Genomic DNA, 27,956 nt, shown 5'->3' with positions numbered 1-27,956 from the left:
ACACTGGCAGCTGTAGCCAGCATCACTGGTAGCAGACATTCAGTATAGCCAGGCTCCTCACACTGGGGAGAAGCCCAGCAGTCAGCAGAGCACATATGAGAGCACAGGGGCTATCTCAGGTTGGCGCACAGACCCCTTGGGAGCTCCACAGATTCCTAGAGATCCTTTTCATTTTTAAGAGCAGATTTGGCAACTTCTTTCACTTTCAAAAAGAGATAAGTCCTCTCCAAACCAAAGGAATGAATGGGGGAAAACTCCCCTCCCTCCTCATTTATAGGTTTTTCTAATAATCCCTGGACAGATGGACACAGTCATGTGAGTCCTTGAAACTCTATCCTTTTTGGAGGAGCAGCGGGTGTGGTGCCATGGACATGGCCAGATATATGTGTTGCCTTTCACAGAGAAGTTCACTGTCCTCCAAAGACAGAATATCAACAAAATCCTTCCTGTTATGGGGACTTCCAGCTCTGCTTGAGCCAGCTGTAAATTCCTTGAGGCTAAGACTAAGAAAAGTGGAATTCTGGGAGGACCTTGGTACAGTCCCAAAGCCAGTTCCACTGAACCTTCACAAAAATATGGTTTCTCTGACCTGAGAATGTGAGCTCTGTAACAATGGCAAACTGAAGTCCTAGACCATTGGCATTAACTAGTATTAGCTCAGTATTTCTTTGTACTCTGTTTGTCTCAACTTACATGAAGATCCTTATCCTTCTGGGAGACTGTCTTTTTGTTCCATTCTTGTATAGCAGCTGGCACAAAGCAGTTGCTAGTATTTGAGGGGGGTGCCACTTCCAAATAAACAAATAACAAAGTGTGATTCCTAGTTTCTCTGTTTACCACTTTCTTTTTGAGTTGATTATTTTTGAGTGAATAAGCATACAGCATCTGAGTTAGCACAGCAAACTAACAGCATGGTAGGCTGGCTGTTTCAGCCAGGAAATGGCTGGAAAGGGGAAAAATGCAATTTGGCATATAAATTACCATAGCTGAGTGGAACAGAAGCCATGAACTGGTATGAAGTGACTGAAGCTGGGGGTAGCAGAAAGGTGGCTACGTACACAGGGAGCTCCACAGCCAGTTCCGACAGAGTTGGGAGAAAACTTCATATGCTTCAAACCCAAGACAGCCGGCCACCCTGACCACAATACCTACGAGCTGCTGCCTCACTTGCCAGACCTCATTTTTGCACTCCAACCCCCAACATCTGTTTGTCCTTTTATGAGAGTGGTGCCTACCAGTTGTCACCCTCTACTGCTTACTCTGCACAAACCAATTGAAAAGTTCAACTCCCTACTGTGACAATTTTCCTGCACATTTTCTGCGCTTCCTTACATGATACAATTTATTTTCTGAACATTTGCAGACTTCCTCTTTTAAAGGCAGAGGTTCCGGAGTAATGTACCACCTCTTGGGGCAAATACATTCTCCAAAAGCCTTCCCCATGATGTTGTGGCTCTATTTGTCAACACTCCTCTCTGAGAATGGAGAATGTAATCCAGGCCTCCCTCCTCTGCCTGTGGTGTCTCCGAAGCAGTAAAGTCTCCAGCAAGCAAACAGTCAGAATAGCCACTAGCATGCAGGGAAGGGCATGTCAAGGGAGGGAAGGAAAAGTGGCTACACCACATTGTGTTCCAGACACGTTTAGTTGGCAGATGCTGCCTAAGGGACTATCAGAAGCTGGCATATGTTTAGGGCAGTTTCTGGGCTACTTGCATTCACACTGCTGATAGAGGTAAGGCAAAGTGATGCAGCGGCAGCCTGCTCCTAGAGACTCTCTTCCTTCCCACTGCTTATCAGCAAAGTCTGAGCAGAGCAGGGAACCTAGCCCCACATTACACCACTTACACACCAACTTCTCTGCCTCCTCTTTCTGCCTGCCAAAGTAGTGGGGCAGGTGTTACAGTGACATCTTCCCTCCACAGTGAGGAAAACAGGCAGATAAAAAACAGCCAAGTGGTGTGCTGTGCTTACACTCTTCCTTCTATCCTAAACTACACCCAGAGACTGACATGAATGATCTTATTCACTTGTGCTCACATGAAACGCACACAGGCAATGAAGAAGGGGAGGGTGTCAGGCCTGTTTCCAGCTCCAGAGCAGCCCTTTGACGAGACTGGACTTTTTTTTTTCTTTTTCCAAATGAGCGGGGGGTCAACACCACCCCTAAACTCACCTCCACCCCCAAACAGCTGTTTTGCCAAAGGGTGGAGAAACAAGCCTCCTGACTGAGGGTGGAGCAGTTTGAAGGGGAGGAAGGCAGTGACTTCACTTTACATTAAGTAACAGCAGATCAGGGTGTGTGTCACTCTGAAAAACAAGATTTTGGGTGGGAGCAAAGGCTCTCTGAAGTATCTTACACATGAAGCCTTCCCCTTTGCAGGAAATAACCAGAACAGACCATTCTAAAGGAGGGTTTCAGAAAGCAGAAGATGCACCTGCCTGGGCACCTTATAATCTCATTCAGGGGATCCAGGAAGAGCATGAAGGTCAAAGGGGACATTATGGCAAAGAGGGTTTGGGCTGAACTTTAGGAAACACTTTCTTCCGGCTGGGATAGAGGAGCATGGGAATAAATCATGTCCATGTGAATGGAATAGCATGGGAATAGATTCAAGTCTATGTGAATAAAATAAGAGTGAAACAGTGGGCTGGACTCAGCATTGTGTCCAGCCCTCAGCCAAGGTGAGGCAGAAAAGGGAAGCAGCAGGGAAGAGATTGTCACCTGCTTACCCCAGAACCCGGTCAGCCTTGACCAAGCACCAGTACCACCACAGCTCAAAACACCCTGCGGCCTTCTCTTACTCATGCCTTTGGCCCAGTCTGTGTGAGGAACCTGATACTCCTGGAGTGTATCTGGCTTGTCCCTTCCCTGCTGCCAGCACACACCATCTATCACACGAATGGGGCAGCTCTGGCAATTTTTATACCACTGAGGACTCTTGCCTTAGCAAGGGAATTCTTCACAGCCAGAACTGAGCTCCTCATGCAGTGTGCAGGGGATCAGCTTCTGTGGGAACCTGTACAAACACCAAGGGGAGTGATGGCAGAATAGACGATTGTGTCTTTCATAGAGAAAGGGTCACCTGCAAGAGGACTCACAGTCTTTGGTAAGCGTCAGATAAATATTAGCACTAAGCATGGATGGAGAGAGCCCTGTTCTTAGGTTGGCAACAGCCTTTTTCAATCCAGTGTTAGTGGACAAGTATCATAACAGGCTGGATCTATCCCCCCAAGTAATCTTTTCAGCACAGGAAGAATTATGAACTCCTGCAGGGCTGTACTGCAACCTCAGACCAGTCTGTCTCCCTCCTCAAGGGTTCAGTGGGCTTTTGAATTCTTGCTATTCCTGAATACTACTGAAAGAGTCCCTCAAGCCTGAGAGCAAGTCTGATAGGTTAGAGCCCATTTCAGGCTGTTTTTACCTTCACAAAAGTTAAAATCAGTCTTAGAGTCCAAAGGCTGCAAATGTAACAAACTGGCTCTGTTTTTACTTCTCTGAAAGAGCAGTCTCCAGAGGGGCCATCAGAACAGAAGCTAATTCACAGATGGCCACGGTCTGGCTGTAAACAGCCTTCCTGATGGCTCTGTGCAATGCTGATGGTGTACACATGGAGAATGCCTTCTGGAGGGCATGATCACACCATGCCTTTGGCCCTGCTTACAGAGGGAACGTAGCCACAGCTACTTCTTTCCTCTCTTCAGTCTCCCCAGGTGAAACTCAGAACACCCTGACATTGCCCTCCAGAGACATGGCAGCATCTATGCGGATACACCCCACCGAATGTTACCATAGCTAGCATAGGTATTAGAATAGTGTATCAGTGCTGGTGTGTGCTTCATCTCTTGGATATTCCCCCAGGATCTTGCCTGGGATTGTTCAACCTGCACTAAAGTCCAGGCTGCTGTGTTTGGACTTGCGCTGCTACCCAATGAGGTTTTTTTATATCTAGCTCCTCTACCCCTCGCATACTGCAACCACACGTGGTGGGCATGTCTGAGAGGCAGCCAAGAATCCAGGCTCTACTTTAGTGGAGGTGTAAATAACTGCTAGCCTGTTGAGTGTTTAAGATCTTTATCTTATTTTTTTTCCTCTGTATAAAATGAGCCCCCAGTCTTGTAATACCCAGCTCCCAGTCTCTCCTCAGAGAAAAAATGAAGGAAGAAGAAAGTGTACCCTTTCTGCCAGACTTTGGCTGCCAGCAGCAAGGGCAGGGTTCAATTTCTAGGGGTCACTAATAAACAGAATTTTGTGTTCCCACTCCCAACCTGAGGGAACTAAGTTAAACTGAATGCTCACAGAGCTCTACTTCCTTGCTCACAAATTGTAAATGGCTTAACAGAACAGCACTGTTCTGGAGAGAAAGAAGAAAAGAACAAAGGAAGATAAACAAAGCAGGCGGTCACTAACTCTCCTTTCCTAAAGGACAGCAATACTTAATGAAGCCCTCTCTCATTTCTTGCTGGGGCAACTGCTAAGACAGACCATTGCTTCCCAATGCTCTAGAAATGTTCCAGTCACAGCTGGAAATTTTGAGGCTCCTGCTGCGTAGCAAAGGTTTCTTCAGAGCCAAGGTGTGAACCCCTGACCAGTTCCTCCGGCTTGCTGCTTCTTGTAGCCATTACAGCTCCACTAGCTGCTTCTCTTAGTGACCCCAGCTAAGCATCACCCATCACCTGCAGTTTCTGCTGGTCACTCCTAATCTTCAAGGAGTCCTGCTTTTTTGTTGCTTAAAGACAACCTCTTAAAGGAACTTTGCTGGCCCTCTAATTTGCTGCATTTTTGCCTCCCAAGACTGCAAATAATTATATGGAGCTAAGGTGATCACCTACCAACAGAATGTTTATGCACAGCTTGTCCCAGCTTTTCACACTTACTGAAATTCATATTATCCTCCATTTTCTGATGAGATTATTGTTAATTTCTTACACAAATCATCCCAAGTGTAGTAGCATGCAAAAATCAAAAAGTATGGGTTTTAGGCCTGCCTCTTAGCTCCTTCTGTTCAGCTGCCTTTCCCTCCATCAGAGGCCAGCAGAGCAGTCCTCCCCTTCTAGCTCTCCATCCCTCTGGACCTCCCTGCTGCCAGGCCAACAAAAGAGAAAGAAAAGATCGTGTTCACATTAGTTGTGTCTTGTGATCAGCCTAAACATCTCATCAGGATTCATCAAAAAATAACCATTGTCCTACATAAGCCTCAGGACAATCCTCTGTTTATAACAATTTAAAATCCTACTGTTATGTCTGTGCCACAGATGAATGAACTAAGAAAGGCTAGAAGATGCTAAGGAGTTTGTGACCCATTCCATAGCTTTTCCACCCCTTTCCTGTTTTCTTAGCATAGGCAATACCCACTTCTCAAACCAAGGAATTAGTAACACTAATGACTGGATGCATCATCGCTGCATGCTGAGCATGATTCACAAAGTCAATATGGTCCTAGCAGCTGAGAAGAACAATGCAGTGCATTCGCAGTTACTCTTTTTGGCTAAGTCATCATTGCAGCCCAGAACAAGAGCAATGATGTCATGGCCATAGGCTAAATGTGCAAGTAATATATACAACACTACATGCTCTCTGTGATCTATTATTTCCACACTGATATAACTTTGGGCATATATACACAGTTACTTGCCGGAGCCAAGAACAGGTCATTTGGAGCAGATTATTTTATCAGAATAACATAGTTTAAGCTCCTAACAAGAATACTTCTCAGTCCCAACAGACTAGGTTTGGGAGAGTTAGTACCTAGCTCAATGTTGGGCTGTATAATTTAGTCAAGATCTCAGCTTTAAAGACAAAAGTTTGGAATGTAGAAATGGGCAGACAGGAATCCCACTAAGAAATAGCTTACATTTTTCTGACAATTAGCCATTGTTGCAAGTATTTACAGAAAAAAAGAGTAAGAAAAAGCTCTGAGGCAAAAAAAATTATTCCAGCCATTTTCAAGAGAAATAACTTTGAAGCCTTTCATGCACTTGTATTTGAACAAAGCTTTTCTCCATTTAGCCTCTGAGTGGAGAGGGCTTTTTATTCCTTCCTTTCAAAAATGTGTTATGTGTATTTAGTGGCCTGTCAAAGGAACCAGCCCAGGAGGGGGCATAGAGGCTAAGCATATAGCGACATTGTAATCAGAGGCCAGTCTGCTGGTCACATAGACAAGCTCATACTAGCTTTAAATTATCTAGTTTGTGTACTGATAAGCGTAGCCATGGAGTTCACGGTAAGCTATTAGCAGGCATAGTCCCTCAGGGAACTGGGCAGGTTTTGCAGCCTACACTGAACTCTGAGCTGCTACAGCTGTACTGCTGTTAGCACTCAGCTCAGGTAGGCAGAAGTTAGTATGGATGGGACTACTTAAATTGCTGTCTTTTTTCTCCATAGATGGCTGTGCCAAGGACGACAGGTCCTTGCTTTAAAAAACTCTTCCCTAATGCACTGTCAGGTGGCATACAGGTGCCCCTGGTGACAAGGCCTGCCTGTCTCCTCTATGATGGGCCCCTTTCATCATTTGCTTGCTTAAGCCAAGATTCCTCTGCTTGGCAAAATAGGGGAAACCCTGAGAATTCATAACATGAAATCTTATCTCAAGGGAAAAAAGCAGAGGCTTGTGTGTAGAGGCTTGCTGAACTACACATTCCTGTAATAGTTTCCCAACATTGAGTACCAATGGGACAGTCACACACTTGCTGCATATTCCCAAAAGGCTAGAACCTTTATCTCCTGGGCGGACTCAAGCTGGAACTTTGCCCAGTCTCCTTGGATACCATCTTTGGCTCTTTAGATTCCCTTGCCTCTGGAGTGGGCAGCAGATTGGTGGAAGCTGGTGCAAAGCTGCCTGTCCAATTAAATTTGTTGTTTTACAAAAGGATTTAGCTTTGTTTTCTGGTTATTACTAAAAAAAAGTCCTAAGCCATTGTTTTAACTGGTACTAAACTTTTCATGTGCTGAAAGAATCCAGTTCCTTTCCTTCTAAGCTGTAAAAAAGGAGCAAAAACCTGAGACAAGACACAGAAAACAAGAAAGTTTAAAATTATTATTTTTATTACATTCTCTTTAGCTTTCAATCAAAAAAAAAGAAAGTTTTAAATGTCCTGTGCTCAAAGGCTACCACCTCAGAAGGGTTTCTGAACCTAGTCTCTGAAAAAAAAATCTGGCAACAATGGATCATCAGCCACCATCTCAAACATACTCCAACTCCCACACATAGCTGCTCTCTCCTCAGAGATGTGCTAATAAGCCCATCCAGAAGGGTCTGTAGAATATAAAGTAGAGGAGAGTTGTCTGAGACTCAAATATTTCATAATTTAATCCTGTACAAACAAATCAAAGGAAGCCAAATCAAATAAACCACTTATTCCAAAACAAAATATTTATATGCAAAATTTGTCCTGGTTTAATTGAGTTTAAAGCAGACTATTAGTTAAAACAATAAAACTTTTTCTATAGAGAAGGTTTTAGGCCAGCAGGGACTGGTAGGTTACAAAACAAGATGACTGTAGATGTATAGTACTGGTACAAAAACTATGCTAGAATACTATTATAGTTGCAAAGCCAGGAAGTGCCTAGGGGAAGTGCCTTTACAAAGATTGCCCCTGAGGTTTTAATTTCCTATGTTTGAGCCCCACAATATAGATCATTCCTTTCACAGTATTCCTTCCTCGTTTCTGCAATTAGCAAACTAACATTTTGTCCTTTGCTTTATCTTCCTGCTCAGTGGATGGACCTAGATCTTCTCTAGTACACAGGATTTAAACCATGCTCTGAAAACAGAATGGCTAAAATCCCTTTTGAGTTCATGGCATTCAGCAATATATCATATCTAACTGCTTCACAAATATCAACAAATTTGTTTTCACAAAACTACAGGGTATGATATTATGTATTTTGCAGATGAGAGGCTGACTGATGAAAACAGTAGAGTCAAAAAATTTTGTGTTCCTGATACAGAATGACAAGGACTTGGATTTTTCACAGTTTCTAACATACTGAAGCACTTTACATTCAAAGCACAAAGCCCAATTGCTGTTGCAAGCGTTCAGTCCCTTTGCAAGTCGGCTGTGGTTCAATCATTCAGGGATTTTGGCTGAACTGCCACCTTCAATAGCTTGCACTCCCATTACCAGAGCTTATTCCTTCCCCACCCTTGCTCTACCAAGAAACAACCCCCCACAACAAACACACGCACACATGCACACACACACAGAGAACTATTTGTGGGTCTGTTCTGCAAATAGGATAAGGGAACCAATTCATATTAAAAGTAACCCTTCTAGGCCTCAGAGAATGATGCCAGACTAGACGGTATGTCAGGCATTCAGAAAGCAAGGAATAGCCATCTCACAATCACCCACAGGAAATCTGGCACAAAGAAACCTGCCTAGCATTACACTGGAGCTGTGTGGCAGTGTCAGGGACACAGGCCAGCCCTGCAGGGCAGCAGTAGTCCAGTGCTTAAGTTGTGAGATGACACTCACTCTTCTGCAGTTTCCTGCCTCAGCCACTGTTCACCACTGTCTGCTTTCTGCAATACACAAGGCAAAGGGTCCTGCAGAAAAGTTTTGGTGCTTACACAGTCATGTCTAACCCTCAGAGCAGTTCCTGCCTGCCCATGGAGCAAGGGAGGGTCACAAGGAAACATTAGTCTGTACACTTTGAAATTAAGACTACATTATAACCCATCTACACAAATGTTGCCAGGGGAACTTTAATCCTGGATTTCCTAACTTTTTGAATGCTTGACTCCATAACCATTATAAAGTTTTTATGCAGGCTTTTTGTGTTATATGTGTCCTTGTTTATAATAACCTGGAGTACATGAAGAATGAGTAAGGGAGGAGATAGCTATCTAAGCAATGCCAAGAATTGGAACAAATGCTTTTGTCTTGTTCTTTATGCTAGATTATTTTGAGATAAAGGTGTGTGAAACAATTGTCAGCAAAGGCTCCCAGTTTCAACAGCTGATTGTTGTTATTCCTGCAGAGTTGAATTAGCTGCTGGTTACTCACAGAAAAAAATTCCCCATGAACTATTTTGTATTGGGAGTGAAATGGCTGCTGTGATGTTCAGCAAAGGGTCCTTCCTAACACATGACCATTGTGAACTGGGAATATCTGGCTTTACTGGACATGCACAGACTGCATGATGGGCTTTGCTCCATATCACTGGTTAGCAAATTCCTTTCTCTCTCATGAAAGCAGAAATATATAGAGAAGGTGGCAGTTTCTCTTTGAGTATTGCCTTCACTAGGGTTGTAGGGGAGGTACTGTCACTGGCCTCTACACAGGTCTCTGTAGCTCTGAGCAATATTGCCCACATCTCTGAGTGACAAGTATTACCTGCCTTCTCAGCTCTCTTTGGTAGCAGCCAGTCCCAGGCATAAGCTAGAGAAGTCTCAAGGCCATTCTGACAGCTGCATGATACGTGGGATATCCTACTGGCTCCCTTTTTCTTGCCTGAGACCATTTCAGCAGGGGATGGGACAGCAGTTCTAGAAGACTCATTTTGCTTATATTCCTATGCACTGAGGTATCTTTTCACTAGCTGGTAACATCACCTTTAGTGCAGACTTTTACAACTAGATCGGTACAGAAGCAACTGCCACAGTGGCCAGAATTTGGCCTAGAAAGATCAGCTATTGTAGAGTATGCTAAATCAACAGACTCAGACTCCAGCTGGGCTATCCTTAAAATCATCTTTTCTGTCTTCCTTTCTTTCACTGCATCAGATTTGTCTCAGTTTTCAGACTTAGGATATCTGTGCCTTCCCGGTCCAAGTCCTACCCCAGTCTGCCTTTGTTTTCTTATAAATTCCTTCTCTGCCTTACACCTTTCTCCTTGTGCTATTCTGCTCCCCTCTCTCTTACTCTAGACTCTATGAGACAGACTCAGCCATGGTCAACTGGCTATGCTAAGGGTCCCAAGCAGTGGAAAGTCATTGTGAGATACATTATATAGAGGCAAAGTGACAGCAACACACGTTCTGGAAAATTACCTGCAGCTGGCAGAGAGGGTGCATGTCCGAGCTAATCCAGCAAAGTATTAGTGCTACCTGTTCTGAACGATGCCACTTCTTGTAGAGTACCAACTGCAGTTTTGGGGGGACACAACTAATTGCCCTTTCCTCAGAAGAATTCCTGTTGGATGGCAGTTGCATCAAAGATGTATCATCATACATGGGAGATTTTTCATGCTTTTTCTACCTGGAACAGGTAGTTCTTCTTTCCCTTACAATATGCAGCTTTCTCATTCTCCTTCCAAAAGCTCCTTAACAGTCCTGACCAACAGTTTTCCACACACTGCTTATAGGTTTTGACACGACCTACCCTCAGCCTTGAGTTTCTTGTTATCATATCTGTCCTTGTAGTCTGCAAGGTACTAAAAGGCAAGTTTGAGTCTTGGGTTTTCTGTAGTGACCTCTCTATAGATAATGCTCTGTTAGTAATAGTAATAACCATAAAAATGATAATAGCAGGAGTAATGATAACTACTTATAGTTAACTCTTCAGATCAGCCTTAAATTTGAACAAAATCTAGTAATATCCCTTCTGGAGAAGCCAGAAGCACTCTTCTCTTGCAGGATGAAAGGAGATGAGGAATGTGCTGGCTGGCACTGAATCCCTGTCCTCTTGGGCCTTTAATGGGTTTCCTGCTCCCATAGGTTCAAAGAGCAATTACAGTCTCCGGCAAAAGTACAGCAAATGGAAAACAGATTCCTTGGCTCTCACTAAAGTGCCAAGAGAATAAGTAACCAAAAGTTGCAGGACTTTAAGTCACTTTGTTGCTGCAGTTTATTGAGCTGAAGGGAAATTTCCCTCCCTTTGCCCCTGAAGCCAGAGGAAGTGCCTAACATGGGAGGTGGGTGGTGGGAACCCAGTAAGAAAACTGTGTTCGCACCCTTCTCCCTGGAGAGGCTTATGTTGGGGCAGAGAGATGACACTAGACTGCTGCGAGCTGCACAGCAAACTGCCTTGGGGGGCCAGCTCCTTCGCCTCTTGGCTGGGGTGATGTTTTGTGCCTTTCAGTTGACTGTCGGAGAGGAAAGAAGGCAAGGCCTGGGGAAAGGTGAGAGCAACAAGGGCAGTTCAGCTTCCTTCACCACAGTGAGTCATCACAGAGGTGTACAGAGGTATGTATCCAGTACAAGGTGGCTGGTCAAACAGAGGACAGGGCCAACTGCAGAACCAGCTAGCCTGATAGTGTAAGTAAGGTGAGGCACTCCGGTTCCAAGGGGAGGGAGGAGAGAAGGTGGCAGGGGATAATCCTCCACAGGGACGCTTGCTACCTCGTCCAAGGAAAACAGCCGCATACCCTGTGTGGAGGAGGAACGCTCTGAAGATGAGCAGTGAGATATGGAGGAAGAAGACGGGCCCAGCTCACTCAGACCCAGGATAATTGTTTTAGAGAGCTGCTGGATGTAGGTAACACAGTGGGTTAATACTCTGGTATTTCATCAAGAGAGACTAGTGGGCATGAGAGCAGTGAGCTGCATACTAATTTCTTGTGAAGATCTGCGTAGGCCGCACAAGATGGCCCCCAACAGGGTAGCACCAGCCCAAGCGTTTCCTCAGAAGCCTGCACAATCAGTTACTGAAGGTTAAAAATTAGATCCACTGGTAAAGCAGGACTGGATTCAGGACAGGAAAAGCAAGTGGTTTTTTTCAGTTCAGCGTTTTGATATAATGAAAAATACGTATAGTCAAGGGTTAATTTGCAGAGGCTAGGATAAGTACATTGTTTGCTTAAAAGGCAATCTTACATAGTTCTTATCTCTCTTACGCCTGGCTCTACAAAATGCTTTCAGTTCCTCACATTGCCATGATCAGTAACACCTGCAGTGGTGTGCTGGGAGTGAGGCTTCACTCCCATCTGTGAGGAGAGCTGTTGCTTTACCAGTAAGCTTCTGCTTTGGTATTCAGTAAACTACGCCATAGAGGGGAAACCGAATAAGCCTGCCTAAAGAAGTGAAAAGCCCTTCAAGTTACTTTGCATCATGTTTCATTTCCACCTCAGATTACTTAAGATTAAATCCTATCACTGATGGCAGAGAGAAGTAACTAATAAGGCAGAGCATCAGCAATAATACCAACTTTGTGCTCAAGTAAGGATGCCCAGTATCCAGTGACTGTACAAGTAGGTCATCTGGCTAGCTTGGCAACCAGAAGAACTTCTCTTTTAGAGCTTTCTTCTGGCACTGTTCAATCATAAAGCACAAGTATGGGATAGAGCTCAACTGTGCGGTTTATCGGGTGTAGAGAGGGAACTATATATTCATAATTATACAACTGCGATGTAATATTTGCTAAGGATTTCCTTGGTCATCTTACATTACAAATTGATGCTTCCTCCAGTTTTCATTACTATCTACAGAAGAAGAAGGAACCCATTCTCTCCTTACCACATAGATGTGTAATTCCCCTTAAGCTAACAGGAACCAAAAAGAAATTGGACCATAAAGAGGAGGGATGCGGATGATATGGATGAATAAAAGACTTCTTCATAAAAGCTCTGACCTGGAGGTGTGGGATGGTTTTCATCTCTGACCTCCTGCTGACAGACGTGGACTACAGGAGAAAGAGTTTGGATGTGAAATGTCTGAATCCAGAGCCAGGCATATTTGGACAGGGAACACTTTTGGTATGACCCCATCTTTTCACACCAGGAAGAAGGATTTGCAGCCAAAGCAAAATTAGAGACAGATTGATTTGCTTAATTTGTTCACCTTTTGAAAATCTTCCAAGCTATTGGGAGGGGGGGGAGACTGTTATAATTAGACATTATGAAACAATGCCAAATATTTTTTTCTAGAAGAGGATCTTTTGAGTCATCACAGGTTTGGACAGTACAGGGTACAAGTGACTTCTTCCTGCTACAGTTTGGTTGAGTATATAGACACTAGCTACCAGTATCAGCTTCATTGTGTCCCTACCCCGACACCTCATCCCTTCTCCTTAAAGTGCAAAACCAGCCTAAATTCCAGTTTCTATAGGTAAGGGAAGATGTGAAGGCAGAATGAGGAGGTAAAAATAACAGCTTTGGAGCTTACAGTACAACAGACCTGTCCTGTCCTCCATGAATGCCTAATTCCAGTTTGAACGTGGTCTTTCCTTTATCATCCCCTTATTGACTCATGACAGCCTTTTTTGGATTAATCAATATGAATGAATTTAGGAAATAATTCCCCCAGTGCTGCTCTAGAAACTTCTAGTAATGGTAAAGCTTTGCTACCTTCTGGCATCTCCAGTGCCAAGGCTGGAACAAAGCACTTCTAGGTGTGTTGAAAATTGGCTGGACTGCCAGACAGAAAGGGTAACAGTGATTAAAGGTTCAGCATCTGTTGGCAGCCAGTAACAACTGTAGTACTCCAGAGGTTGATTCTGGGTCTATGTATTTCAATCCTCACCAACAACCTGGGTGATAACACAGAAGTGCACCCTCAGCATATCTGTGGATGATACAAAATTATGGCAATTGACTGACACACCTTCAATTCAAGGAGACCTCATACACCTAGGGATTGGGCCAACAGAAATTTCATGAAGTCCAGTAAAGAGAAGTGCAAAGTTCTGCACCTGAGGCGGAGTAACTCCATGCGTCAGTACAGGCTGGGAGCCGACTGGCTGAGTAACAGCCCTGCTGAAAAAGATCTAGAGGTTACAGTGAATGCCAGGCTGAATATAAGCCAACAGTGCATTGTCACTGTGAGTAAGGCAACTGTGTACCGGACTGAATAGGAGGAGCATAGCCAGCAGATCTAGGAAAGTTAATCTGGCACAGGTGAGGCTGCATATGACATACTGTGTCATTTTGGGCCCCACCGTTCCAGAGGGATGTGAAGAAACTGGAAAGTGTCCAGCAGAGTGCTGCCACAATGGTCAGAGGCCTGAAGCACATCATCAACAAGGAGTTGTTGAGGTATCTGGACTTGTTCAGGCCAACGAAGGGAAGACTAATCCAATAGCCTACAACTACCTGAAGGGTAATTACAAACATAACAGATCCACATTCTTCTCAGTAGCATCAGATGATATAACAAGGTACAAAGGCCACAAATTACAGTTTGGAAGATTAAACTGGACATTCAGAAAAAAAAAAAATTACCATGAGGGTAGTGCAGCACTGGAACAGATTGCCCACAGAGGTTGTGGACTATTCACTTCTGGAGGTTTTCAAAACTCAACTACCCAAAGCTGACCTGATCACATGCTGGTGATAGTCCTTCTATGAACAAGTGGCTGGACTAGATGATTTCCGTAGGTCTCTTTCAACCAACATTTCTGTTGTTATATGATTCTTTACAGTCAGTAGTGAGTTTATTTGACTAGGTGATTTACCAAAAATTCACTGCCTAGATACAGAGGCATGTAATAGCACAGAAACTTACATCATTGCCTGCCTGACAGCCACCATGGTTAGCAGCACTACAGGTAGGTTTCCTCATGCTTGGCAGCGTGATCCCCATCTACTTTGCTGGCTATAGGTTGGCCATCGATCAGGCTTAGGTAGAACTGAGTTTGCGATGTAGGCTCATTGGGAGCAATATTGGGGTCAGTGGCACAATCAACCCTTATCTTTTCTCTAATTGGTCCTTAGTCAGAGGTAGCCTCACCAGGCTGTAAGGTGGGACTTTTAACAGCTTACAGTATAATAAGCCAAGCCTTGAGAGCAAGCTCAGACCCATACTTAATGGTCAATAAAGGCACACTTTTTGGATCTTCTTTTGGTGATAAGAAGCTATAAAGACATTTTCGGAGGTATCCATCCATCCATCCATCCAGAACAAAGAGGTGCTGCCCCAAAGATTCTGAAACAAAAGGCCAGTTGGCTTCAATTAATATTATGCCAGCTTAAACATTTCTCTAGTGAGTCATGCCTATGCCCCAGAAGGATCTAGCACATGTATGAGACAAAGTGCACTTATTCAGGTGTCCTGAATACAAGAATCACTCCTCTGCTCTGACAACTAAAATGCTAAAGCTGTATCCTCTTTTTACCAGTCTGTTGCCTTTGTTATCATCACACACAGTATCCTGTCAGAATCCTGACTAAGTAACCAGAACAATGATAGACAGCTAACTATCTCTAAATCTGGCAGAAGCCAAATCACAGCCCACATTTGAGTCCATGATCTCATAACAGAAAAGGCTGAGGGTTACCAAAGAAAAACCCAGACCCGAAATGCTACATATATCTTCAAAAAGAATGTAATGGATTTACTCCACTGTTTATGACTAATGGATCACAAGAATTCAAAGAACCGCCGTTAATTTGTGTTCATATTTGTGAATCAGAAGAGGGGCAGTCTTGTGGTTAAGTCTGGACTGACACTCAGGATGTCTGGGTTCAATTCCTGTTCTAGTACAGATTTTTCTTTATAAACATTGGCAGGCCACTTAATCTCTATTCTCAGTTCCTTGCCTATAAAAACTTTTCCTTTCTCCCATTTTTTGCCCATCTGTCTGATCTTTTTTAGTTCTGAAATAGTTCTCTGGTTTCTAACATTCAGGAAAGCAGAGACAATATAACATGTATGATGTAACAAGTTGTACTATGAGCTGTGAATGGCTCTAAAACAGCCCACAGGCTGAATGTGTTCACTCCAGCTAGCTAACAAACAGATATATTCAAAGAAACCAACCTGGACAAGTGAATGGTTAGCAAACAGTGAGAGACTAAATTCAAAAATCATTGTTTATAAAGAATAATTTTGTTTAATGCCTACTGCAAATAGATGAAGAATATGAGCACCTTTGTCATCTCCATGGACTCAAGGGATCCTTTTGGCTACTTCCACATGAAGAAACTGAGTATTTGGTTTTCATCAAAAGTGCAGTCACACTATTACCAATGAAACCAGTACCAGCGCAAGCATCTTCACTATCCTTTCATGCCATTCTAAGCAATGGTACAAATTTTCACAGTTATTTATATCACCTGCACTGTAGCAGAAACAGACCAAAACACATCCTTGGTTTTGTCTGGCCACCAAATGATGATCAGGGTTTTTGTGTTTGACATTTTAAAATGTTTTTTTTCCAAATTGCAAAACCCAAACACTTATCAGTGACTCTTCACAGGCTGATACATGCAACTTTCAACATGGAAAATGGTATTAAAATTGAGCCTACTACTGATTAGACTGCTTTCTATCTTGAAATTTTCAAAGGTTGGTTGAAATGTCAAGGACAAACAAAAACAAATGTGGACATTGTTACCTCCATTTTACTGCCTAATTTCAGAAGACCTATCTTGGCATCTGTATGTCTAGATTGAAAGCCAAGCAAAATTACTTATAACTAGGTAACAGTCTATTCACTTGATTCATCGGACACTGGACTGGAAACACATGGATCTCAGAGTATTAGAACTGCCACCACCAGAAGTCTACACCCTGCAGACATGTTAAAAACTGTTCTCAAAGAAAATAAAGCATTAATACATAAAGGGGGATTTAATTCATAAATAATGCCAGACGCAGGTGCATGTGCCTAGAACTAAAGAGAGAAGGTAGGTATCTAGAGAAGTGGGTACAAAGACCTTAAGAAAAAAAGTATGACATGTCTGACACAGAAAAGGCTTCTGGATTCCTATCAGAAAGCCAATTACCAGGGGAAATTCCATGGTACAGGATGTATGAGTTTTCACACTAAGCGAGACAGGACAGTATCATAGGAGTCTTCCATCTGGTAAATCCAGCAATTCAGTCGGATGAACCAGCTTTTCCCCCATTGAAAACAATCTTTGCACAAGCCAGGCATCTTTTATCCTCAACTGGGTGAAACCATGGGTTGTAGTTAGTGGGACAATGTCTGTCCTGGGAAACTGAATGAGCTGGAAAGATCTTGAACAGTATAAAAGGACAGCAGGACCAAAGAACTCTGTGGAGCTTTGCCCTCTGCAGAAGATAATAATGATTGAATGGAAAATAGCTGCATATGCGTTAGCTCTGCCTGGAACACTGAGAACAATACAGTGGTGCACACTTGTCATAATACTGGTCACTGTGCCTAGCAAATTGTGGCTCTCCATTATATTTGACTGAACACTGCACTGCTACTGAATTCAGGGCTGGGCTTTTCATATAGCTGTGTCTGTGCAGCTAAAAAGCACAAATCTTGAGGGAGGAGGAAGCAAGTCCCTGGGGCTATTACCCAAAATTAGTGGTAGGGAGTGATGAACTCAATGAGTTTCCTAAGACTTGCTCTAGGGAGTGAGGAAGGCTTACAGAGTCTTTGGCTGAGTGCTCTGAAGTCTGGAAAAGCCTAGAGATAGCAGGGACCTAGTAATCTTCCAAAGTTTACCAAAACCTGTGAAGTCCTCTCAGTTGGCATCTCTGAAGTGACATGCCCCTCTTCTACATCTTAGGAGTTGCATGGATGATGATTTTTTCCCCAAGCCTCTGGAAGTGATTAGGAAGGAGGTAAATGTTTCCTGAAAGTAATATTCTCCCCCTTGTCACATTTTAGTTCTATTCAGAAATGAAGCAGATCCTCAGAGCAAAAATCTCTGTTTAAAGGCATATTAATGTTGTATAACCCTCCTGAATTATTTCGGCTGGCAGCAAAATGGTGCAGTTCAATTTCTAGGGGGTCTCACAAACACCAGCTGAATCTCCCACCTCAAAACATGGGAAAAATAGAAACTGATGGGCTAATCAAAAAGCTTGACCTATCCACTACCAAATGGTGAATCTAATGACTTACCAAAAAACACGTTGTTGAAGAGAGGGAAGAAAGGGAAGACAGTAAAGATACAAAATAATGTACTGTAAGAATACAGTAATTTAAGGGGTAGATTAATCAACTACCCCTTTGCTATAGCACAGCAACCGTCATTTCAAGACTTCTTTAATTTTTTGGTGAAGCAGCTGCTATTGCTACTTCAGAAACACCTGCTTGCAGTTTCTGCTTGCCAGTGCCTGAGGTCCTATCACAACTGGGTAGCAAGGCATGACCCAGGTTTCAGCTGACAACATAGCATGTCCAGGCCACTTCAACTAGTCACTCCCAGTCTTTAACCATCCCTACAGGTTACTGCAGCTGGCCATTCCTGTTGGTTATCTGCCTTTACTTTGATAGCCACTTCTGTTCTTCAGTGACACCTGTCCTTTAGCAAGCACATACACAGCTTACAGACCCATATATACTCCTTGCTGCCAAAAAAAAAAGCTTTTTAAACAAGATATCCACCCTTTTTATACTGGATTTTCACTTCCCAAGAGTGCCAACTGTTGCCTAAGATGAGGGTGTTCCACTCTTCCTTTGCACATTTAGGTAGTACTGGTTTGCCCAGCTTTTCACAGATGATTAGAAGCTGGATTACTTCCTCCCCTTTATATAAGGACTGTATTTTTTTAGTCTAACTACTGCCATAGTAAGACAGAACATGCAAACTGAACAGACTCAAGCCTACTCATTAGCCCCTTTCAGTCAACTGACTTCCCTTCTGACACCTTCTCAAGATGGTGACAGGGCACGCTGCCCTTACTGGCCCCCCACTCCTCAGCAGATGCTGGGACACAGTTGCTATTCTCTTCAATCTTCAGCTACTCAGCTCACAAAGGAAAGCCTGCTTCAACAGTTAAGGGCTGGCAGTTGTGTTGCTATTACTTGCAACATCTATAAAACAAAGTAAACTCTTTCCTTTTAATCTCCATCATGGAAAATTATGACAATGGTTATATTACGTCACACTTATTTGTTGGGAAATGGGCCAAGGACATGCACTCCTCTTCACAAAGCTTTCACACAGCTTGCATGCTTGTAGCAGCTTTCAGAAGCCGCTTGTCTGGGCTGGTTTTGAGCATGAGACCTTATTCTCTGCTTCATTCCCAGGCTGACCATTTCACTTGACCATTTTTGTTCCCACCTGATTTTAAGCCTGATACCTCAGATATCAGGACATCATTGGAAGAGGAATTAATACAGTAGCAGACCAAGACTGGGAATAGCCTCACCCAGCTAATGATTAGCCATCAAAAATTAGCCTGACTCTATCAAAAAAGTATTGTTTTGACTCAGCTCCAAAGTACACAATGTGGTAGTCTGGTCAGTGGTAGGCCTTCATCCTGCCCTGAATGTAAACATGCATTAGGCTTCTTTTACCGCATGTTTTGGGAAGTGTCAACAGCTCTTGGCAAGCAATAGGAAAGAGATTACTGAGAGACCGCTGGCATACTCCTTGAGCTGATGTCATCTCACAGCTTGAATAGAGTTCTGGGCACACACTTAGTCACATATATACACAACTACTAGTCACCGAACTTTTGTTTTGGTTGAAAAAATCAAATTAGTTATTTTTGGCTGGAGAGTTCTCCCTCCCTCTCACCCTTGCTGCAGTTGCTTTCTAGCTCCAGCTGGCTAGGCAGCCTCTCCCTTTGGAGCACCTGACATCCAAATTCCAGGATAAATCAAAGGTTCCATGCAGTCTGGGATCATTCTGTATTTACATACTGCCTTCCAGATGTTGACTCATGACATGGTAACTGACATCTCTCCTTCAACATGATCCACTCTTCTAATAATACCTCCCTTCCTACCCTTGCTGGGCCAGATTTTTCTCTCCAAATCTGGGCATGGAAAGCCCACCTTTTTTCAGTCTTTCTCTGTGACTCACAGTGGACTTGCAAATGTTCAGGAATAAGTTGCTGGTTTGTGTAACTGAGAACAGTTACTCCCTAGTGTAGGCTCAAAGGAGATACACCTGGATTAATGTCATGCTACAGTGATATATTTTTCTGTATTACATTTTCTCTTGCGCATCCTATGGTGGATGTATCAGCTAAAACACTGAAGAACACCAGTGGGCTGAAAACTCAAGTTCTTTTTGGAAATGCCAGAATCAAGGCTGTTGTGCAACTTTTTTTTTTTTTTTTTTTTGCATCCCTTGTGCTTTGGCATTTATGTGCCAGTCCTTAATTACTGGATCACATACTATTTTTTTTGTAAGTTATCTGCCTCATTTAATATCCATTTCTCACTGAATGAGCTGTTATCTCCTCATATTTTTCTCTTCACTATTCTCACACTATTCAAATGCTGTCCTGAAGTTAGAATTATTCTTTTACCCATGGGCTTTTCAGTATTCCTCATCACTGAAGTTTCACAAATGTTAATCAGCACATATTCAAAACATCTCAGCTAAGGAGAGATTATTAGCCCCATTTTATAGATGGAAAATTGAGCTAGTAAGAGATTAAGTTCACAAGTATGTACTATATCTGAATGTCTTAAGTGAGATACCATAGACCTCAATTTTTCTGGCTGTGTAGCACTATTTAGCACTTTATATAATCAGAGACATTTCCACTTACTTCAGCTGCAACCATGACTGCCTGGCACTTGGATTAGTAAAGATAAGGACTGTTAGGTCACACAATCTGACTTTCCGTATTTTACAAACCTGTATATAAATTTTATTCAGTTATCCCTGTAATTAGCCCAATAACTCATGATCATCCAAAGTATAAAGCAAGTAGTCCAGGAAAGCAGCTAGTCTTGAGTTGAAGACCTCAAGAGATAAGGAGTTGATGATTTGCCTGGGTTGAATCTGTTGGGGTGATTAATTACTCTCACTGTTAAAGCTTTATGCCAAATTCCTCATCTGAATCTGCCTAACTTCAGCTCACAGGCATAGGTTCCTATTTTACTTTTCTCTGCTGGATTAAAGATTCTTTTAACATCTGGTATTTACTCTCAGGAAGGTATCTGTAACCTGCAGTCAAGTCACTTGTCAAAAATTTCTGTAAGCATCTCACTGATAGATATGTTCTTCACTCTTAAATAATTTCTATTACTCTTTTCCACACCGTCCCCAATTTTTAAGTAAGTCTTTCTTCCTTTATTTTTATGTAAACAGCAGACCAATATATCATTTTCAGGAGTTAATTGCAGCAGGACCGAAAATCTGCAAACCAGTTCTCAGTGTTTCAGATTAGAGAGGCCAAAATTTGAGGAGCACAAAATTAATTCCTACTTCAGAGAAGTGTGATTTAAAAGATTTTCTCAGCATTTCATATGAACTTTTTGGCACAGTTAGGGTCAGAATCCAATTCACTAAGATGCCTTTCAGCTGCCTTAATCATCAAAGTGCCCTTTCTTTTTCTGCTACTCCCTGACTCATAATATATGCATTTTCCAACTTTTGGAAGAAATGAAGCAGGGGTCCTGCCAGCAACCTCCTCCTTAATTCCAGATTTAGCCTCAGAGCAGATCCACCTGGTGGACCCTTCTGAAGGGGACCTGTGGAAAAAATGACCCATGGTCATGTAATTAAAGACTGATTCATAACGCTTATGTACAAGGAAGGAAAATTAAGGTTGTATTTCTTAACATTCAGGTGCTTAACTTTTCAACTTTAATAATGTTCTTTTCACCTGATATATGGGCATGATGATTCCTAGGTTTACCACAAAGCAAACTGAAAAAAAAAACATATTCCATCCGGTGGCAACATATTGGCACTTGCATGACTCACCAAAGTTGACACTTTGACCTCCACTGCATGAAGAGCAGGCATATGTTCTCATTCATTACCTGTGGCTGTACAGAGAGTTTTGCAAATATTGTCTGTCAGGAGAGAACTCATAACATTCAGGACACTTAAAATCTGTTCTAGGCTCTGAAGGGAACAGCCTGCAATAGAGACAGACTTTCCTTCCCAGTTCCCTTCAACTCATTGTATAGTCATACGGGGTCTGTCCTACCCTGGCTCCTTATCCATGTCCCATTCTCCTCAGGTAGTTGATTTTAATATTTACCCCTCAGTCTTCTCTTTAGTCTTTCCAAACATCTTGCCCACTCAGTCCCAGTGTTTGCCAGCCCAGTTCCACTGGCCTTGGCTGGCCCATCTAGGGCCTTTCACCCTTGTTCTTTGTCCATGTTCTCTCCCCGCCCTGCCAATACTCTGCCTTCCCACTTATTTCCTCTCTCAGACTCCCTCCCCAGATTTCTTGTTTACCTACAGGTTACCCCTTAATTCAGACTCGCTCTCCAGCCAGTCCCAGTTCTCAGTTTGTACCTTGATCCCTATTACCTCTGCCTTCCATAAGCTACTTGTCCACACCCTGCTCTTCTTTAATTCATAGCTCCTTGCCTGGCTACTCCCAGCCTTCCTCGCTGCTCCACATCTGATCACATCTGGTCTCAGTCTCCCCTTATGCTTGTTTCAGTTCCCACACAATTTGTCCCACTGGTCCCCATATATTCTGCTCTTGGTTCTCATCTTTATTCTTACCCACACAGACTTCTAGTTTCTCTCTCCCATAGCAGTCCTCCAGTCCCAGTGCCATCTCCCAACTTTCTGTTGCTCCTTGTCCAAATCCAGTCCATCTCCTCATGGCTGGTTCTTGTCTCTTCTGCATTTGAACCGTGGATATCACATTCAATGCCATAGTCCTGACAACAGCCCAGCACAGGGATTGTTGAAAGCATAAGGAAAGCAACAGGCATATAGAGAAGTCACCATGTGGTAGCACATCCCATCAGTTTTTCGTTTCCGTGCACAGATATCTGCCTGCATGAAGACCCTACCATCCTGTAAATGTAAGGTAGTTAACCAAGTTTCACTGAAAGTTAGATTGCCCTGAGTTATCCCCCATTTATGCAGACTGAAAACATACATGAATAATTGCTGCATATTGGTTCACAGAGTAATTTGTTTCCCTATATTTGTTTGTTCATGTTTCCACACCCACAGACTCCCTTGTTTTAGTTCAGTATCTATTGCACCTCAAACTTGCAGTTGCAGGTGAAAATCTTGGTGAGCCTCTCCACTTCAGCAGTCCACTTAATGCAGACAGATACTTTTACAATTTTGGGGTATATCTTTGGGAAGACTGTTCTTAGCAGGTGCAAACTGCAAGTTCCAAAAGTTTGGAACTTGGCCAGATTTGGCCAAATTTTCTTAAGGATGGGGAAGGCCAGAGGCTGCAACACCTCATGGACTATCTTCACAGCTGGAATTGCCAGTTTCCCAAAGAAGCAGTCACAAGTATTCTTAAATACAGGCAAACCAACAGCTCTTCCTTTGCTTCTGTGTGTGTGTGTGTGTGTATGCAATGTATTTAGTTTTCTGGTTTACCTGAAATTCTCCAAATTCTCCAAATACTCATCTTGAGGGAGGCACTCAGAGTAGAAAACTTCAGCCTGAATGGTCAACATAAGGCAAAATTTTCAAAAGGTAAAACAGCATCTTATAAAATGTTATAGGCAGCCTGAATATCACAACTCCTCTGGCAATGCTGCAGTATTACAAGTCTATGTGATCAGTTACAGAGACCAACAGCATGTCTGCGTGAAATCTGCTCATAGATGATATTGTTAAACATATATACCACTCAAAGTATATATATTTATGTAGTGCAGTCTGCTGGAAACAAAGAATGAATTGTAATTACATCCATATAATCTCCAACAGAAACATTTGTGACCTAAAAAACTATAGTAATATGTCTGAGCATGAAACATTCTACATATATGCAAGCCCAGCTCTGTTTTCCAGCATGCATATAGACAAACTAGTATAGATTAGCCGCATGTAAAGCTGGGCTGAGTGATTGGAAACACATGTTTCTTGATATTCGTGGCTGCACAATGGTAGAAAAAGAGTCCTAACACTCTATAGGTCCCTGGACAATTCTTCTATTGATGTGTTGTGAGTCACTGCAAACAGACCATCGTATGTTTCTGAATCACTTCCTGTTCGAGGGGTTCCTCCACTTCTTCCAGAGATTGTATGCTGAGGAGGAATTCAGTGGGCTAAGGCTCTGGAGACCCATTCTAAATGCTTTCCCTTTCCCTTCCTTTTCTGTGCGCTGAATGACTCAGAAAGGAGATGACACCTTGGACTGATGTCACCATTCCCTTGTTAGGATGGAAGAGTCCCTCAGGGAAGGAGAAGGAAATTTAATTTTTATGTTTTATTTTAAGGAGATCCCTTTTGATTTGCTTTGATTTATTTCTTGCTGTTGGCATGTTGAGGTTTTTAGGGTTTGGGGGGAAAGAGGTGATTTGGAAATTAGAAGCTTTGCTGTGCTAAATTGGAAGATGCTTCAGCTATTCTCAATACAATTGCATTGCTTTATCTCTGCCCCAAAAGTATTAAGGCCCAGATCACTGAAATGGGCATTTGATATGTAAGTAGCTGGCTGCATTGAGACTCCTGGGACATTCTCAGGTGCTTCTCTGAGACAAATCTGTTGCTGTTGAATTGGTGCTGTCCTGAGAGCATGACAGACTGAAATCCCAAGAGAAGGTAGGAGGTAGACCATTTCAAAATTCAAAGTGTTGTGTGATTTGAAATGTCCCAATAATATTGCTTTGCATAAAAATTAATGTCAATAGAAGATTTTAATGTATTTTCAATGGGAAAAAAAAATCTGCATTTAAAGGAAATAAAATGCTCTCCTACTATTAAAAATGGACCTGCTTTTATTTGGCGTTTCCACTGTAAAGTGCTGTGTCTGGATGACAGTTTTCACAAAAAGATAAGCCACTGTGAATTGCTGAAACCTTGAATTTCAAGTACTTTCCAGTTTGTTTTTCCCAAGTTTTACTGGACTGATATGTGATCTTTTGGCAAATCATATTGTGATGAAAGCATAATCAGTTTCTGAGTAATTGCAAAATGATTTTGACTTTAAGAGATACTTATCCTGAATACCACCTGATGCAGTACTTTTCCACTCAATCACAGTAAACAGTGCTCCTGAATGAGCTGTGCCTGTTGTTCAGAAATCTTTTAGAGCAATCGTATCTGAAGGAGGTTCACTTCATTGGGGTCTGATCTTCCCCTACCCATTAAGGTATAATTTGGGCCTGTGCTGCCACTTGCTTTTGGAAAATCTCTTAAAAGTACAGATCGCCATAAGTATTTCGCCATCAAAAACTTAATATAGAATGCCAGATACATATAAGTAGCATAGTAACAAATATTCAGTGTTTCTGAGGTATCCTGTAGAGCTGCATGGATCTTACCAAAACCCCCATCACCCCCAAAACACCAGCCCATTACTGATGAACAGCTGTAAGTTTGTTCATTTTTATTGTGTCCTATTCTAGGATGCAGCTGCCTCAGCTAGCTGTGACTGTCCCCTGCTTGAGACCTTCCTGAGCAAAATGACTGACCTGGTGCTCTTTCTCTCCCAGTCCCTTCTAAAAATGGGAGAAGTCACCCAGGCTTCTAGTGATCAAATAACCATTTTCAATGACAACCTCTGCTATTTCAGATCTCACTGCTGCTTGCAACTATTCTTCTCTTAGTGTAAATCATCAGCTTTGCTTTCATGTAAGAGTGGATGCTTCCAGGACCTCAGCTCTTAAAGGTTTGTTTTACCTCATCTGTTTCTTTGTAGATGTGCCAGGCTTTGGTGTCATCAGTTTCTACCACTGCAGTCATTCTTACTTCTTCATATTTTTGCTGAAGGAAGTCTTTGTAGCTGACAAACCACTCATCTTCTGTACAATCCTGTAATTTAATAATGTTAAATGCAGGTCAGAGTTACTCTCCTTACTCTTTTCCGGTAGGTGGTTTCTTATTTTGATATTGCTTTCTACCAGCTCGTTGGACTGAGGATAAATTTGGACTAGCAGTAAAATGTCATGTACAGTGCTTCACCACACACTGCTTAAACTCATATCTGCTAAACTGTGGTGCATTGTTAGCCATTAACTATGCCAGGTGAATAAATCTAGTGAAAACGGATGTGACCACCTTCAGGATTGTCTAGTAAAGCTATCTCTGAAATAAATACCTCTTTTCACCAACATAAAGAAATTTATGCCAGACTGCTTCATCTGACCAACCATTCCCATGCCATGAGATTTTTTTACTTGACTGGCCTGTGCTTTCAGTATATGTGACAAGCCTAAACAGGTTCCCTTTCCCTTGGAAGACATCGTCAAACTCTTTTTCAATTGTTTTGATCTTCTGCCTCTTTGGTGAGTGCACCTCTTTAATGAGATGAAGGGAGTGGCATGTTTTTATTCGTGGATAATTTTTTTCCCTTGGTATGATTATAAATTGTACTTCTTCCAATTTCCTAATTGCCCATGAATTTAGTCACAACTCTAATGGGAATTAGCTCACCACAGTAAGTCCTGAGCTTCACCTGTTTATGGTCAATAGCCTGTGGTTTTGCTTTCCAGGCTAACATCCCTGTTCCTGGCAACACATCAGCTTGCACCAACATCCACGTTCAATGCACAGACATTTCATTTACTTTCAGGATGATAGTTCTTTAATGCTCTGCACCACTGCTCACCAGTCCCATGAAGAGGCCATCTGAGGATGTGGTGCTATTGTCCTCTTTGTCCATGCTGGGGAAACTCTTGGAAAGTGATAGAATTACTGTGGTTCTTGAAGGTTTTTCCAAATACCAGCCATTGTCCTGACTTGTGTTGTTTGTAGATCTGTGTGCTGCTTTATGAGAATGGCAGCTCCATGCCCAGTGTACCATTCTGCTGCCAGTCTCTTCTCTTATAACAGCCTGCATTCTCCACAGCATGGTAGCGCTGCGCATCTTTTGTAGGTTTCAGTTGGGATTAGGTAACTTCCTTTGGCTGGCAAATTTGAATTGCATTGCCGAGAAATAACTATGGGTCTTCCAGTAGATTTTGACTGCTTTGTCTCAGGTTCCAGCCATGTTTGCACTCTTCCTAGAGACTCAGCTCCTCAAAATTGAGGAGGCTGGCTCTTCAACCCTCTAACAACCACAAACTTTGCTTTAGTTTTGCCTGCTTATTGTACTGTTTAATGATATATGGTTCACATGTTTCATTTTTACGTGGAAGCCAGTATTCTTCAAATTCCTGTGATACAGTGTCCTGGTGAGCCTCAGATGTCAGGCTTAATTCAAAACTATTAGAAGCATCCAGTACTTCAGCACCAGCTACTGTCAAAAATAAAGCCACCTCTAACTATCTTAGAAACATTCAGTTAAGAGAGTCATTTAACATCATTTCCCACAATCACGGAGGGCCACCTACTAGAAGTGGAGGCCAGAAGGACACACAGGATGTCCATGCACATGCACACAATCACTGCAGAATACTCTCCAGCCCCTTAGAACAAACCAGACTCCTCCTTTTCCTTGCTGCACTGCTCCCAGTATTTGCAGACAGAACAAAGCAGTGTTTAAGCTTTCTCCAGTTATCCTTTTTTACCTCTGTGCACCAGGGTATTGTTCAAAATCACTTACACTGAAGGGCTAAGATTCACCTAGCCAAATGTAGATGTGTATTGTATAGATGTGTATAATGCAGATGTATATATTAGACTGGGTTACCAACACTGTCTTGGCCATTGTTGTGGAGAAATGCAAATATTACTAGGGAGCAGTTATTCTCAGCCTGAGGTGCATGTCTCAAACAGTTCAGAGAAATCATGCTCTAAACTCCCCAATATCTCCCCACTGGTTGTAAAGAGAGTCCAGGGTGTCTGCTGCAAATGTAAAAGTGAGAATCTGTAGGTGTCTAATATTAGGTGAGAAGAATCTTACTGAAAGAGCCTGACAGAGGTTTGTTTCATTTAATCTCAGATTTCCAGCTGTTCAGCACTGGGTATCATGAACTTGGGCACAGCAGTGGAATCAATCCTGACATGCAGTGTGCAAGGCAGGGCATTCCTGAAAGCCACAGTTCCCTGCCTTGTGAATGGCATCTAGTCACCAAAATGAGGTGCTACCATGGAAGCCTATAGATACAATGAAAATGTTAAAACAGGGCATCAGCTTTCATTTTATATTTACTGGACATATGTTTGCAGGACATTGCTCAACTTTTTAATGTCTTCAAGCTTTGATCATGGAAAAAAACCAGAGTGGAACAGCACAGTTTCTCAGGAGCAGTCACTGGAAGAATGCAGCTACCAGATTCCAGTTTGCCAAGTTTCTGCCTCAAAATGCAATCTTACACGTAACTCTGGATGCAGCAAATATTACTGACATTTTTTCTGACATTCCT

At 42.6% G+C, this 27,956-nt stretch overlaps 1 protein-coding gene and 1 long non-coding RNA gene across 2 annotated transcripts in view; one reads left to right on the top strand and one right to left on the bottom strand.

The window, feature by feature from the left end:
• The window catches only part of SYN3 (synapsin III), a gene marked incomplete at its 3' end in the record, with an annotated part of 150,809 nt that overhangs the window by 105,052 nt on the left and 17,801 nt on the right, over positions 1-27,956 (top strand). The gene's annotated exons all lie outside the window — the stretch shown is intronic.
• Positions 7,086-22,533, bottom strand: LOC112970330. The gene is made up of 3 exons (XR_003254957.1): positions 22,231-22,533; positions 21,472-21,536; positions 7,086-7,253 (listed from the first exon to the last, which is right to left on the bottom strand). It is a non-coding gene; the product is annotated as an uncharacterized LOC112970330 (long non-coding RNA).

Source organism: Apteryx rowi, unplaced genomic scaffold (genome assembly GCF_003343035.1).
Source record: "Apteryx rowi isolate R43461 unplaced genomic scaffold, aptRow1 scaffold_390, whole genome shotgun sequence".
Classification (NCBI taxonomy): Eukaryota; Metazoa; Chordata; class Aves; order Apterygiformes; family Apterygidae; genus Apteryx; species Apteryx rowi.
This window is presented reverse-complemented; position numbering and strand designations above follow the sequence as displayed.